The following is a 15,815-nucleotide window of genomic DNA, read 5'->3' as shown; positions in this document are numbered from 1 at the left end:
CATAGATAGACGATTTTGCACTGCCAAAGATATTAGATATCGGAAAGTGATACCACTCATCACTGGAGAATATGTCTCATTGAAAACAATGCCGGGTCTCTGCGTGAAACCCTGTGCTACGAGCCTTGCTTTGTATCTCACCACCTCATTGTTCTCATTCCGTTTCCGGAGGAAAACCCATTTGAATCCCACAGGGAAAACATTGGGAGGTGTAGGTATTGCTTCGTGAATACCTTCCTTTTATTAAGCGAGGCTAATTCTCGCTTGTATTGCATCCTTCCATTGAGGCCAGTCGGAGCGTTTTTCACACTCAACGATAGTCCTTGGATCATGATCATTAAGAAGGGTATTTGCAATTGTAGCAGAAAAATAAGTGTCGACAATCGTAGACTTACGGTTGAATGATTCCCCGTAATCGATATAGTTGATGGATATCTCGTGCACCGTTGATAACTCTTCGTGATTTCCCAATACGCGTGAGTCTAGGTGTTCCGATGTCCCAGCCAAGTGTGTGCAAGCTGGAGCTGGGTTGTGGAGGTTGCCCTTCCACTGGGTGTATACTACCCATAAGGTGTTTGTCAACGTTGAGTTGACTTGCATCTACTGACTTTGAGGAGTTTCTCCTCACTCTCCTTTGCTGCTTGCGAGAAGCAGGATCCTGGTCAGAGGCCGTACTACTCCCCCTCTTTTTGGGAACGGGTAGTTGAGTGGTTTTAGTTGGTACCTCCACTCTTTCGGGCGCATTTCTGGCCGGATTCAAGGATTTTGTGACACCTTTTAAATCAGTAAATGAATCTGGCAGATTATTTGCAAGATGTTGCAAATTTATGATTTTCCGAACTTGTAGTTCAGTCTCTTGGGTACGTGGATCGGAGGCTGAAATGGCAAGAGCATTCCAATCAATTTCCGGGCATTCTTTCTGGTACTTGAAATCTCCCCCTAATGCCGGAAAGTGTTCCTCGTCAAATATGCAGTCAGCGTGACGGGCTGTGAATAGATCCCCAGTAAGGGGTTCCAGGTACTTAATAATCGACGGTGATTTGTACCCCACATAGATCCCCGGTTCGTGTGGGCCCATGGATGTCCGCTGAGGTGGTGAGATCGGGATGTATGTAGCACATCCGAACTTACGCGGATGGGAAATGCTAGGTGGATTTCCACGTACCAATTGCGAGGGGAAGTACCGTGATATGCGATAGGTCGCAATTGTATTAAGTCGGCAGCGTGTAAAACTGCATGACCCCAACACGATGTTGGCAAGCTGCAATTCATCAACAAAGGTCTTGCAATGAGTTTGATCCTCTTAATTAGGGATTCAGCCAAACCATTTTGAGTGTGGACGTATGGAACAGAGTGCTGAACTTCAATCCCCAGGGCCATGCAATAGTCATTGAAAGCACGTGAGGAGAATTCTGCAGCATTGTCCATGCGAATTGATTTAATTCGACTTTCTGGATAATGGGCCTGTAACTTAATTACTTCCCTCATTATCTTGGCAAATGCATGATTCCGTGTGGAAAGAAGGCACACATGTGACCATCGTGTAGATGCGTCAATAAGAACCATGAAATACCTAAACGGTCCAGATAATGGTTGGATGGGACCACAAATGTCTCCTTGAATTCGTTCAAGAAATTGAAGTGGTTCAGCTTGTATCTTGAGGTGCGAAGGCCTTAAAATAAGCTTTCCGTGGCACATGATGTGCACACAAAATCTGAAGACCGAGGAAATTTGGACTCAAGCAAATTATGACCAATGGAATTGCTAGTAATCTTCCTCATCATCCCGATACCAGGATGGCCTAGGCGATCATGCCAGGTTTGGAATGCATCAACATTCCGGAAAATTACCTTGTAAGCAACATGTTCTACGGGCTTGATGTACGTATAGTACAATCCGGACGACAGAGAAGGAATTTTTTCAAGTACTTGCTTGCCATATCCGTAATCTTTTGTGAAGAGTAGATACTCCTCTTTGTTGTCTTCATGGGTTTCGATGTGAAATCCATTCTTACGAATATCTCGATAACTGATTAAGGTACGTGAAGAATCGGGATACAACAAGGCATCCTCAAGGATCACTTGTGTACCGTTTGGGAGGGTAAATATGGCACGTCCGAGTGCCAACAATTACCGTATCGCGTCCAGCGATAGTTAAAATATCTCCATTCATCTTTTTCGAGTCTGAAAATATTTTAACTCCCTCGGTATGGAGTTTGTGGTAGCACTCGTCCACAAGGCATAATTCCTCTTCCATCGGATTGTCCCCGTAGAGAACTATATATAAAAATGAAGAATTTTCAATAAGAATCCTTGATTTAAATACATAGATCACAATCTTACTATATCAAAGTGCTCGATACAATATAAATGACAACAATACTTATGTTCTATTACAACATCACAAATGGACATGAATATATTAGTCACTAAGGAGGTAGCGGGACTAGTCGAAGTCTCCAAACACGTCGGTTGAGGTGTACTCAACCATCATGTCCTCCGTTCCTGCAGGGTCCTTTGATGGAAGGAGAGTAACGGCGTTGCTTGGTCCCGAGGGAACGTCTTGCGAACAGCCAGCTCCATTGGTGCCATCTGGATGAAGGTTGAAGTTGGCTTCAAACCTTTTCCCTCGAGGTGCGTTGCGTCCATGGGATTGTTGGTACAGAATGGCCAAATGCCTTGGGGTCTTGCACTTGTCAGTGGGGTGCGTGTAGCATCCACACTTGTCGCAAAGCTTAGATTTGTCAAACTTGGACTTTGCGGTGCCTTTCCCACGGTCTGAGTTTCGGGCTTCCTCGTTCGGTTGCGCTTTCGCTTACCATTGAAGTTAGAGGGCTTTCCTTTGAAACCACCATCAAACTTTCGTCCGTTCGCGACATTCATATGAACTTCGGGTAGAGGTTGAGAACCAACCGGACGCCGAGAGCCATTCTTAGCGAGTAGCTCATCATGCTTTTCAGCCCGAAGTAAGATATGAATAAGATCGGAATAGACTTGGTAGTCGCGAGCACGGTACTCGCTGTCTGGAGGATTCGTCAGATGGGAGCATAGTCGACAGAGTTTTCTCTATCTTCTCCGCATCGCAGGTTCCTTCCCGCAAAAGCGCAGCTTGGAACCGATCTTATGAACCTCGTGATTGTACTCTCCGATGGACTTGAAGTCCCGAAGACGGAGGTGAGTCCAATCATGGAGTGCTTCCGGCAGGACAACCGCCTCTCGCTGTTCATACCTCGTTTTGAGGGCCCGAAACAGGGTACTAGGGGATTCCTCCTCCAAGTACTCAGACTTGAGATCTGGGTGAATATGGTGCCTTATAATGTATAAGGCGGTATACTTCTGTTCATCTGTTAGTGGCGTGACCCCAGCGGGCAGTGGATCCTGCTCAGCCTGGATTGCACGCACTATCCCACGAGATGCAAGAGCGATCTTCGTGTCCATGGCCCAAGTAGGATAGTTGTGGCCATTGAGGGCGAGTGCCTCAAATTCTCGAGCCATCGGTTACCTACATGGGTAAACCAGAGATTATTAATTTACACTTGGTAAACCAAAAACCATCATGGTTATGTTGTAATGAAGGTTGCAAAATTAATGATGATTTCAAGGAGTGGGCTTGATGAACTTCAAATTGTTAAGTATGACACGTTGTAGATACTCCCCAAAGAAAATTTCGGGGTCCATCTCTCAGCACTAGAGAGTATAATCTGATAAAATCAGTAGATACTCATATTTCTAGTACCTTGTGTCATAACTTAATAAAATGTATGGAAGAGCACTTTAAGCAATCAAAATGTCAATCATGACAAAATGTAGGCTTAATTAGTTTTTTCCACCTTGTGATCCCAAAACATCAATTTGAAGGAAATCACTTTGAATTTTGCATTTCAGTTTGCAAGAAATTTACAATCTCAATTGCAAACAGTGAATGTAATAAATCTCAACATGTGCACACACGGAAATGTATTACATCACACATTTTCAGTAATACACATAGTACTTGAACTGAAAAACAGTACTCGAAAAACTTGTACTGAATTAAACAGAGTCTAAACAGGACTAAATTAGAACCACTGTTATAAGACTAATTTGCTAATAAGCTGAACTAGTACTACGAAGCAATAAAGCAAATAGCTACTAGTAGTAAATACGGAGTAGACAGCAAGGCCTGCTGGTGTCTCCGCATGCACATGGCCACGTATGCACTCTCCTGGTCAGTCAAAGAGATAAGGAGAGAGAGGAAACAAGTCCAGGCTCTCCATCCCCATTCTCACAGACAAATACCACGCGGAGAGCACGAGGCCGGCCGGCTGCATCAGCAATCACCGGCGACGGATGTTCTGGCCGTCCTCTTCCTCGTCGGAGGATCCTCCAGGGAGCAGGGTCCCCGGGGCGACGCCGTTGGAGTGGCCGTTGGAGAGCCTCGCCGGGCTCCACTCCCCCGGCCGCCGGCCAGCGCGGCTGGCCTGCAGCACGGCGCGCGGCACGATGAAGCGGAGGCGGCGTTGAGGAGGCTGTGCAGCGGCGGCAGAGCCTCCCGCGTCGTTGTCGAGGACGGCGTCACGCACGGCCATCGGTGCGAGTCCAGCGCTTGGCGTGGCGGACTCGACGCTTGACGGGCCGGGCTCGTGCGCCGGAGTTGGGGATGGCAGGTCCGGCGACGCCGCCTCAGGCACCACGGGCTCGGCCTCCTCCTGGACATGGATTCCCTGTTGTGCAAGCCTCGGGCAGGCCCAGCCGTGCACCGGGCAAGGCAGGGGTGGGGGCGGAGCGGCGAGGGCCGAGTCGTCGATGTCAACGTCGTCGTCCGCCGGTTCCATCTCCTCGTCGGCGTAGAGATTTGGCGCGGCTGGTCCGGCGAGAATCCACGCCGGCAGCGGCTGTGCCTCCGGCATCTCCAGTGGGGCGGATGTGGATGGGACGACTTGGGCGTTTGATGGCCCTGCGCCATCACCACCTCCACGACCACGACGAGGGCCATGGCGGCGAGGGCCATGGCGGCGACCTCCATACCAGTGGAAGCCATAGCGATGGCGTTCGTTCCGGCGAAAGACTTGGCGACGGCCACCAAGATGTCGAAGGCGCTGCACATGGCGGTTGTGGCGGCGAAGTCCACCAGCACCATGGCGGCGGCGCGCGACGAGGCGGCTCCGGTGACTTTCCTGGCGAAGAAGACGAAGGAGGAATCCAAGGAAACCTCCTGCAGGCATTGTTTCTCACCTTTTCTTCTTGTTCTTGTCTCTTCCGATCTCGAAATCGCTCAGGATTGAGAGCGTGCTGATAACGTGTTCGAAGGAAAACTGAGAGCGATCGAGAGAGAAGCAAATGAATCAACTGTGTTCTTTATTCCATTGACAATCGGGTATTTATACAAGGTCAACCGTCGCGAAGAGGAGACGCGACTGATCGTGGGGGTGTGAGGGAGCGTCGCGTCGGTTGCCGAAGCAACCGCACGACGACGGTTACATAGGGAGGATTCCCTTTAATTAAGTAAACTAATTAAATCCTAACAGTCCGTGTGTGTTGCAAGCATACAACACAACACGTACGTGACGAGCCATGCTTGCATGCCACGCGAGAAGACGATGCACAAACGGCTGATCGAGAGCGTCATAGATCGTTCGTTGCTAGCTAGTTTGGATGCGTGTCGTGCTCTATATGTATCTTCAAGCTTCGGCTGATGCAAGAGACAGAGCAACAAACGGTGGGGAAAGGGGGCCGGAAAAGTGGTTGTGCGAGTCGACCTGGCGTGCGCGACCTGGCGTCGTCGTCGAGTTGACGATCTTGCTAAATTTGTCGCCGTTTTTTGACGGGTGGTGGCATACGCATGCGCGGAAGCTGCTAGGGTATGTCGTCGCTAATTTGTGGAGTAAGTAGTTGTGTGATATGGTGTCCACCAAATTTTGGCATCACGCATACAAATCCACTCGATTGGCGCGGTGCGCGGCGGATGATATTGATCATATAATTTAATCCAACTAATATACCATTTATGTCTAATTTAGTTGTGTGTAGGTGTGTGATTCAAATTAAGTCATGCATGCATAACATCTTTAATCATGCTCGCCCATTTTACTGGGACCAACTTGCAACTACAAGCAATTAAGTCTACCCTTTCAAATATCTCGGAACAAAGCATTAAGATTCATGAACACACATAATCCTCGAACTATCACATATTCCTCTTGTTTTCCCTATCCGTCACCTTAGCGATTCACATGGTCAACATAATATTAAGTAATACACCTTGCAAATAGATATCAACCTCATATATATGATAAAGCAATATAGGTTCAGTACTGAATCATGTCACTCGGGCTCTAGTAACAAGCATTAAACATAGAAAAGGTGGAAATGTCCCGCTGCGGGGCTAGATGTTGGAGATATGCCCAAGAGGCAATAATAAAATAATTATTATTATATCTTTGTGTTTATGATAAATATTTTCATCCCATGCTATAATTGTATTAACCGGAAATATTAATACTTATGTGTTTTGTAAACATAAAAGAGTCCCTAGTAAGCCTCTTGTTAAACCAGCTTGTTGATTAATAGATGATCATAGTTTCATGATCATGAACATTGGATGTTATTAATAACAAGATCATATGATTAGGTGAATGATGTGATGGACATACACCCATAGTAAGTGTAGCATATGATCAAGTCATTAAGTTTGTTATGCTTCAAGCTTTAATTCAAGCTTTAAGATACAGAGTAACCTAATCCATCGATCATGAGATCATGTTAATCACCTACACCGGATGGATGCTTTGATGACACCAAACACTACTTCATAAATGGGTTGTTATAAAGGTGGCATTAAGTGTTTGGAAAGTATAGATTGAAGCACGTGGATCAATAGTGGGATTTGTCCATCCAAATGATAAATAGATATACTCTGGACCCTCTTGGTGGAATGTCATCCAATTAGCTTGCAAGCATGTGACTAGCTCACAAGGGATGTCATATCACGGTACGAGTAATGACTACTTATCGGTAACGAGGTTGAACTAGGTATAGAGATACCGATGATCAAAGTTTGGATGAGTAAAATATCGTGCGGCAAAGGAAATCGGTATCGTATGTAAATGGTTCTTTCGATCATGAAGTCATCGTTCAATATGTGGGAGTCATTATGAATCTCCAGGTCCCGCTATTGGTTATTGACCGGAGAAGTATCTCGATCACGTCTGCATAGTTCACGAACCGTAGGTGACACACTTAAGGTTCGATGTCGTTTTAAGTAGATAAGGAATATGGAATGGAGTTCGAATATTGTTCGGGGTCTCAGATGGGATCCAGGACATCCCGAAGAGTTCCGGAATGGTCCGGAGAATAAGATTCATATATAGGAAGTCACATTCCAAATTTGGAAATGGTCCGGTGAATTTATGGAAGGTTCAGAAAGGTTCTAGAATCATTCGGAACAACTCACTATGGTAGGTGGAGTCCCGAAGGGACTCCACCAGCCCTAGCCGACCCACCAAGTGGGAAGGTGGAGTCCATGGTGGACTCCACCATCTTGGTCGGCCAAACAAGAAGGAAAGGGAGGAATCCCTCTCCCTCTACGTTTCCAATTTTGGTAAGTTTTGGAGTTGGACTCCAAAGTGGTTTTTGGGGGAACCCTAGGTTTTGCACCTATATATAGAGGAGGAGAGGGGAGGGGGCCAGCCACCACAAGTAGCCGCACCACCCAGGGCACCCAAACCCGGTGCCCCAAGCCCCCTCTCTCCCAAACCCTACCCCTTCCTCCTCATACCTCCCGCACGGTTTAGGCGAAGCCTTGCCAGAGTTCTCCACCACCACCGTCACCATGCCGTCGTGTTGTCGGGATTCCGAGGAGGATCTACTACATCCGCTGCCCGCAGGAACGAGGGAGGACATCTTCATCGACACCGTACGTGTGACCGAGTGCGGAGGTGACGCCCGACTGTGGCACCGTCAAGATCTTCCACGCGCTTTTAAAAGCGGCAAGTGATCGACTACATCAACCACGAGATTTATCTCGTTAACGCTTAGCGATCTTCGAGGGTATGTTGATCTTCACCTCGTTGATATCATCTACTAGATTAGATATTGGCTTGTTATTCGTTCTTGCGGTAGGAAATTTTTTGTTTTCTATGCTACGAATCCATACACTAGAATGTGCCACGGGGTCCCAAGACTGGTTTTCCATGTGTCTATTTCCTTAACAAATCGAAACCAATGAAAAATTACATTGGTGGAACCTCACACAGAGAGAAATCTGTGGGGGTGGGGGTAGACCCACCGGGGCACACATACTGCTAATTTTTGGGGGAAAGTGACCACCGAAGCATCGAAATCCCACCAAATTTTGCATGTGGACATCGGATACGTGTGGAAGTATGGTGGAAGGTGTTATTCACCAAATGGTGCAATCCATAGCTCCCCGGTGTGACCTTACTCACATTCGGGCGATAACAATTGAAAGATTTCGCTGAGTGTCCCGCTGCTGGTATACTGGAGGCTAGAATGTGCCAAAGGGTGACAAACCTAGTTTTCCATGTGTCTGTGGCCTAAAGAAACCTAAACCTATGAAAAATTACATTGGTGGAACCTCGTGCGGAGAAATCTAGGGGGTAAACCCGCCGGGGCACATGTATCGCCATTTTCGGGGGGGGGTATGGCCGCCGGAGCACCGGAATCCCACCAAATATTTCATGTGAACCTATGATATGTGTGAAAGTGTGGTGGAAGGTGTAATGGTGCAAACATTGCTCCCCGGTGTGATCTTCCTCGCATTCGGGCGATAACGCTTAGCAGATTCCCCGAAGCGTGGTTTGCTCCGAAACCCCGATATATGTGGGGGATGAAGATGTAGAGTACTTGTTGTATTGCAAAAATTATGGGTATATACACATTGTCTTAAGTAACACTAATAAATAGTCAACAAAAAGTAAAGCTAATTGAAAAAATCAATATGAGTATTGAATGAAATAAAATAGAAACGAAAATGCCATGTGGCGCACGGCAAAGGGCAGAACACATGGCAAAGGCGTCGTTGCCGTGCGTAACAGCCTCGCGCACGGAAAATGGTAAGGCACGGCAATGCCGAGCGTCGTTGCGATTCTTTGCCGTGCGCTAGTTTGTGTCATTACCGTGTGGTCTTTCTTTGCCGTGTGTTTCATCGAGCTTTTCTTGTGCGATCCTCTTTGCCGTGCATTTCTTGTGTGCTTTGTCGTGCATTTTCTTGGTTGTGCACAACAAAGGTTTCTTTACCGTGCGGACGGCTCACGGCAAAGTATCGCATCACGACAGTGATTGTTTTTCCGGTAGTGATGCACGCAAGGTTCATGCCGTGCGTGAATACAAAGCACGAGCCGTGTTTCACACTCCATGCACTCCATGCCATGATATAATGCCACGTACGCCAGAAGACAATGGAGACGCCTTCTGCTGCAGCTGCTGCAGGAGCTAAAGTCGAACACTTCAAATGTAACTGACAGGGTATGGTATGAGAGTGCGGGCGCAACTAGTTGCAAATGAGAGTTTCCCGATATGGCATGCACGATGACTTGCGAACGCTGCCGTGACAATCCATCGATATGCTGGCGAGCTGGAAGCTCACCTCATCCATCGATACGTCGTGGTCATCATCGTCGTCAATTCGTGGACTAGTTGAGTGTATCCAGCTTGTGAAATCACGCATGCAAATCCCCTCGATCGGCGCCGCACGTGGTGCGAACGTGCGCACTTTCTATCTTACTTAACTAGCTGCGGAATAGATTAGTGTTGGTGCCCTGGCAATGGCAAAGGCAAAAGCATCACTTTCTCAACGATTAAATAGTTTGACATTACTTTAAAAAAATAGTTTGACATTTTGCAGAAAGAAGGCCAATCAGGCTTTCCAGGAAAGAATAAGTAAACCAGATTCGTTGCACTAATCTGGTAGATTGTCCGTGGATTCGACCGGCTCATGAGATTATTCGAGAGTTAACTGAATGTGGTTTGTTTGATTCCCCGCGTCAGGTGAGTGGGGTGTAGATAGAAAATCTAAGGCGTTTATCTGGATTGGGATTTCCGCTTTATGTTGGTCCGGCCATTTGGAGGATCAGAAATGATATAATATTTAATAAAAAAGTCTCTTTTCATTTCTTACAGGTTATTCACATGGTTTTCCATTGGGTCCATCTTTGAGCTCTACTTTCCCCGGAGGGAATGCGGGATATCATGGCTTCTGGATGCACACGTCTCTTGATGGTCGCTCAGTATATCTTGTGCCAGGCTGGTTGGCAGCATACTAGAAGACTATGTTGAGTTCTAGTCGTAGTATGTCTTGTTTTCGATGGTTGATTCTTGTATCAATCCTCGGTCATGCGTGAGTTGTAAACATTACTTTTTGAAACTTATCATTAATAAAAGGCCGTGTGCATCGTCATGATGCAGAAGCCGGGGTACACCCCCATTTCGAAAAAAAGGTGAGTGTGGTGTGGGAATGTAATGACACCCGACATAATACTACCTTTATCCCAAAGGTTATGCTTATAATATTTTTAGAAAGTAAACACTGGTAGAAAAATGGCCTTCCGGGAAGCCCCATTAGTCGCCAAAATATAGGAACCGCGACTAATGGGGTCTTTAGTCGCGGTTCGGGTGGCGAACCGCGACTAAAGAGCTGGGCCCAGCCGCGCTCACCGGCCAGCTGGTGGACGGGAGGGGCTTTAGTCGCGGTTGGCCAGGCCAACCGCGACTAGAGTCCTCGAAGGCCTTAGTCGCGGTTGGCCAGGCCAACCGGGACTAAAGGCCCATCCCTATAAAAGGGCCTCAGCTCACAGCACTTAGCCATTTGGTGCCACTTCTCTTCACAAGCTTCACAAGGGATGTAGGTTTGCTTTTGGTTCCTCTTATGCACACAAGGTGTTTGATAAAAATGCCCCAAGAGCATGAAACAAACATGATATGAAGTGTTGGAGCCACACTTGAGCTTCCTTATTTATTTTTCCTCCTCGATCGCGGTTAGCAACTTGAACCTTTTCATGTGTCATTGATAAAATATGCATGTGTGTAGTTCATTGTTTAATTTATATTGTTTGTAGCTAGTTAGTTTAACAAATGCATGATGGTTAATTATATATTTATATTATAATAATGCAGATGAATCGGCAATGGATGTACGGTAACCGACTCTCCGGCGAGTTCACTACGGGTTTGAAAGATTTCCTCGTAGTGGCTAATGCGAACAAGCAGGGGGTTTTGTTATCTGTCCATGTGTTAACCGTAAGAATCGGAAGGGTTACTCTTCCTCAAGAGATGTTCACATGCACCTGCTCGGCACGGTTTCATGCCAAGCTATAATTGTTGGACCAAGCATGGAGAAAGATGGGTTATAATGGAAGAAGATGAAGAAGGGGATGATTTCATCGATGAAAGCTATCTTGCTCATTTCGGTGATACTTTCATGGAGGATGCTCGAAGGTGAAGGGGAAGGTGAAGGGGAAGGTGAAGAAGAGGCACGTGATGAGCCCGTTGATGATCTTGGTCGGACCATTGCTGATGCACGGAGACGCTGCGAAACTGAAAAGGAGAGGGAGAATTTGGATCGCATGTTAGAGGATCACAGAAAGGCGCTGTACCCCGGATGCGATCATGGTCTGAAAAAGCTGGGCTGCACACTGGATTTGCTGAAATGGAAGGCACATGCAGGTGTAGCTGACTCGGCATTTGAAAACTTGCTGAAAATGTTGAAGAATATGTTTCCAAAGAATAACGAGTTGTCCGCCGATACGTACGAAGCAAAGAAGGTTGTCTCGCCCTCTAGGTTTAGAGGTTCCGAAGATACATGCATGCATCAACGATCGCATCCTCTACCGCGGTGAATACGAGAATTTGAATGAACGCCCGGTATGCACTCGCATTGCGTTATAAGATCGGAGGCGATGACCCCGGTGGCGATGTTGAGGGCCGAAACCCGGAAGAGGGTTCCCGCCAAGGTGATGTGGTATGCTCCTATAATACCACGGTTGAAACGTCCGTTCGGGAACAAAGAGCATGCCAAGTTGTTGCGATGGCACAAAGAGGACCGTAAGTCCGACGGGGAGTTGAGACACCCCGCGGATGGAACGCAATGGAGAAAGATCGACAGAGAGTTCAAAGATTTTGCAGCTGACGCAAGGAACATAAGATTTGGTCTAAGTACAGATGGCATGAATCCTTTTGGCGAGCAGAGCTCCAGCCATAGCACCTGGCCCGTGACTCTATGCATCTACAACCTTCCTCCTTGGTTGTGCATGAAGCGAAAGTTCATTATGATGCCAGTGCTCATCCAAGGTCCGAAGCAACCCGGCAACGACATCGATGTGTACCTAAGGCCATTAGTTGATGAACTTTTACAGCTGTGGGGCAGACCTGGTGTCCGTGTGTGGGATGAGCACAAAGAAGAGGAATTTGACCTACGAGCGTTGCTTTTCGTAACCATCAACGATTGGCCTCGTTGTTAGTAACCTTTCCGGACTGTCAAATAAGGGATACAATGCATGCACGCACCGCTTACATGAGACTGAAAGTGTACATTTGCCAAATTGTAAGAAGAACGTGTACCTTGGGCATCGTCGATTTCTTCCGAAAATTCATCCAAGTAAGAAAGAAAGGCAAGCATTACAATGGCAAGGCAGATCACCGGCCGAAGCCTCAGCGAACGTACTGGTGCTGAGGTATTTGATATGGTCAAGGATTTGAAAGTCATCTTTGGAAAGGGTCCTGGTGGACAATCAGTTCCGAAGGGAGCTGACGGGCACGCAGCCATGTGGAAGAAGAAATCTATATTCTGGGAGCTAGAATATTGGAAAGTCCTAGAAGTCCACTCTGCAATCGACGTGATGCACGTTACGAAGAATATTTGCGTGAACCTCCTAAGCTTCTTGGGCGTGTATGGGAAGACAAATGATACAAAGGAAGCACGGCAGGACCAGCGAACGTTTGAAAGACCCCGATAACCGGCATCCGGAATGGTTTCAAGGTCGTGCCGCCTACGCTCCGACCAAAGAAGAGAAGGTCATCTTTTTTGAATGCCCGAGCAAGTATGAAGGTCCCATCCGGATTCTCGTCCAATATAAAGGGAATAATAAACATGGCGGAGAAAAAGTTCCAAAACCCGAAGTCTCACGACCGCCACGTGATTATGACGCAATTGCTTCCGATTGCTTTGAGGGGCTCCCGCCGGAAAATGTTCGAGTAGCCATTGTGAAGCTATGTGCATTCCTCAATGCAATCTCTCGAAGGTAATCAATCCAAAAGTTCTACCACGGTTACGAACGATATGGTCCAATGTCTTGTCGGTTTCGAGTTGGTGTTCCCGCCATCCTTCTTCAACATTATGACGCACCTCCCGGTTCACCTAGTCGAAGAGATTTCCATTCTCGGTCCCGTATTTCTACACAATATGTTCCCCTTCGAGAGGTTCATGGGAGTATTAAAGAAATATGTTCGTAACCGTGCTAGGCCGGAAGGAAGCATCGCCAAGGGCTATGGAAATGAGGAGGTAATTGAGTTTTGTGTTGACTTTGTTCCCGACCTTAAGCCGATTGGTCTTCCTCGATCGCGGCACGAGGGGAGACTAAGTGGAAAAGGCACGATCGGAAGGAAATCAACGATATGTATGGATGGCCATTCTCCGACCGAAGCACACCACACAGCTTCGACAAATTCCAGCTTGGTGGCTCCGTACTTTGAGAAACACAAGAGTATTTTACGCTCGGACAACCCGGGAAGCCTGAATCCTGGATTAGGAAGGCCCACATGGAGACTTTCGGCGGTTGGTTGAGAAAACATTTAATGAATGACAATAAGGTTGTAGATCAGCTGTACATGTTGGCCAAGACACCATCTTCGACTATAACGACTTTCCAAGGGTACGAGATAAATGGGAATACATTTTACACGATCGCCCAAGATAAAAAGAGCACCAACCAAAACAGTGGTGTCCGCTTTGATGTAGCAACCGAGAATGGGCAAAAGGTCACATATTATGGTTACATAGAGGAGATATGGGAACTTGACTATGTACCCTCCTTTAAGGTCCCTTTGTTCCGGTGCAAATGGTTCAAGCTAACAGGAGGTGGGGTAAAGGTGGACCAGCAATACGGAATGACAATGGTGGATTTCAACAATCTTGGTTACCTTGACGAACCATTCGTCCTAGCGAAAGATGTCGCTCAGGTTTTCTATGTGAAGGACATGATTAGCAAACCGAGGAAACGGAAAGATAAGAAAACGATCAATACATCATGCGATGATCCAAAGCACCACATTGTTCTTTCAGGGAAAAGAAACATCGTGGGAGTGGAGGACAAGACAGACATGTCAGAAGATTATAATATGTTTGGTGAAATTCCGCCCTTCAAAGTGAACACCGAGCCAAGCATTAAGTTAAATGATGAGGATGCTCCATGGATACGGCCCAATCGTAAGCAAGCAGGGACACAACGGAAGAAATGATGTGTAATAATTTATTGTGCCAAACTTTGTTGAATGGATCATGTGAATTATATTATCCGTGATGTGTTCTCGTGTCCATTTTCGAATGATTCGATTGATTCGAGATAGCACTGATGATACATGAAATTTGGAGTGATTTAGTCATACTCCTGCCTAGGCGTATAATATGCATACTCGTAGTCTTCATAGTCGCCGCCGTTGTACTGGTAGTCGTCGCCTTCTAAGTTGTCGCCGTCGTCGTCGCTGCTGTCGTCGCTGTCGTCGGGCGGCGCTCGTGGCTCGAACTGAGGGTAGCTGATACGTCTCCGACGTATCGATAATTTCTTATGTTCTATGCCATATTATTGATGATACCTACATGTTTTATGCACACTTTATGTCATATTCGTGCATTTTCTGGAACTAACCTATTAACAAGATGCCGAAGTGCCAGTTCCTGTTTTCTGCTGTTTTTGGTTTCAGAAATCCTAGTAACGAAATATTCTCGGAATGGGACGAAACGAAGACGCAGGGGCCTATTTTTCCACGGAGCTTCCAGAAGACCGAAGAACATACGAAGTGGGGCCACGAGGTGGCGACACCACAAGGCGGCGCGGCCCAGGGGGGGCCCGCGCCGCCCTATGGTGTGGCCCCCTCGTCTGGCCCCCGACTCTGCCCTTCCGCCTACTTAAAGCCTCCGTCGCGAAACCCCTGAGGCGAAAAACCACGATACGGAAAACCTTCCAGAGATGCCGCCGCCGCCGATCCCATCTCGGGGGATTCTGGAGATCTCCTCCGGCACCCTGCCGGAGAGGGGAATTCATCTCCCGGAGGACTCTACACCGCCATGGTCGCCTCCGGATTGATGAGTGAGTAGTTCACCCCTGGACTATGGGTCCATAGCAGTAGCTAGATGGTTGTCTTCTCCTCATTGTGCTTCATTGTTGGATCTTGTGAGCTGCCTAACATGATCAAGATCATCTATCCGTAATTCTATATGTTGTGTTTGTCGGGATCCGATGGATAGAGAATACCATGTCATGTTAATTATCAAGTTATTACATATGTGTTGTTTATGATCTTGCATGCTCTCCGTTACTAGTAGAGGCTCTGGCCAAGTTTTTACTTTTAACTCCAAGAGGGAGTATTTATGCTCGATAGTGGGTTCATGCCCGCATTGACACCTGGGACAGTGACAGAAAGTTCTAAGGTTGTGTTGTGCTGTTGCCACTAGGGATAAAACATTGGCGCTATGTCCGAGGATGTAGTTGTTGATTACATTACGCACCATACTTAATGCAATTGTCTGTTGCTTTGCAACTTAATACTGGAGGGGGTCGGATGATAACCTGAAGGTGGACTTTTTAGGCATAGATGCAGTTGGAT

This window comes from Lolium rigidum, chromosome 1 (genome assembly GCF_022539505.1).
Source record: "Lolium rigidum isolate FL_2022 chromosome 1, APGP_CSIRO_Lrig_0.1, whole genome shotgun sequence".
NCBI lineage: Eukaryota > Viridiplantae > Streptophyta > Magnoliopsida > Poales > Poaceae > Lolium > Lolium rigidum.
This window is presented reverse-complemented; position numbering follows the sequence as displayed.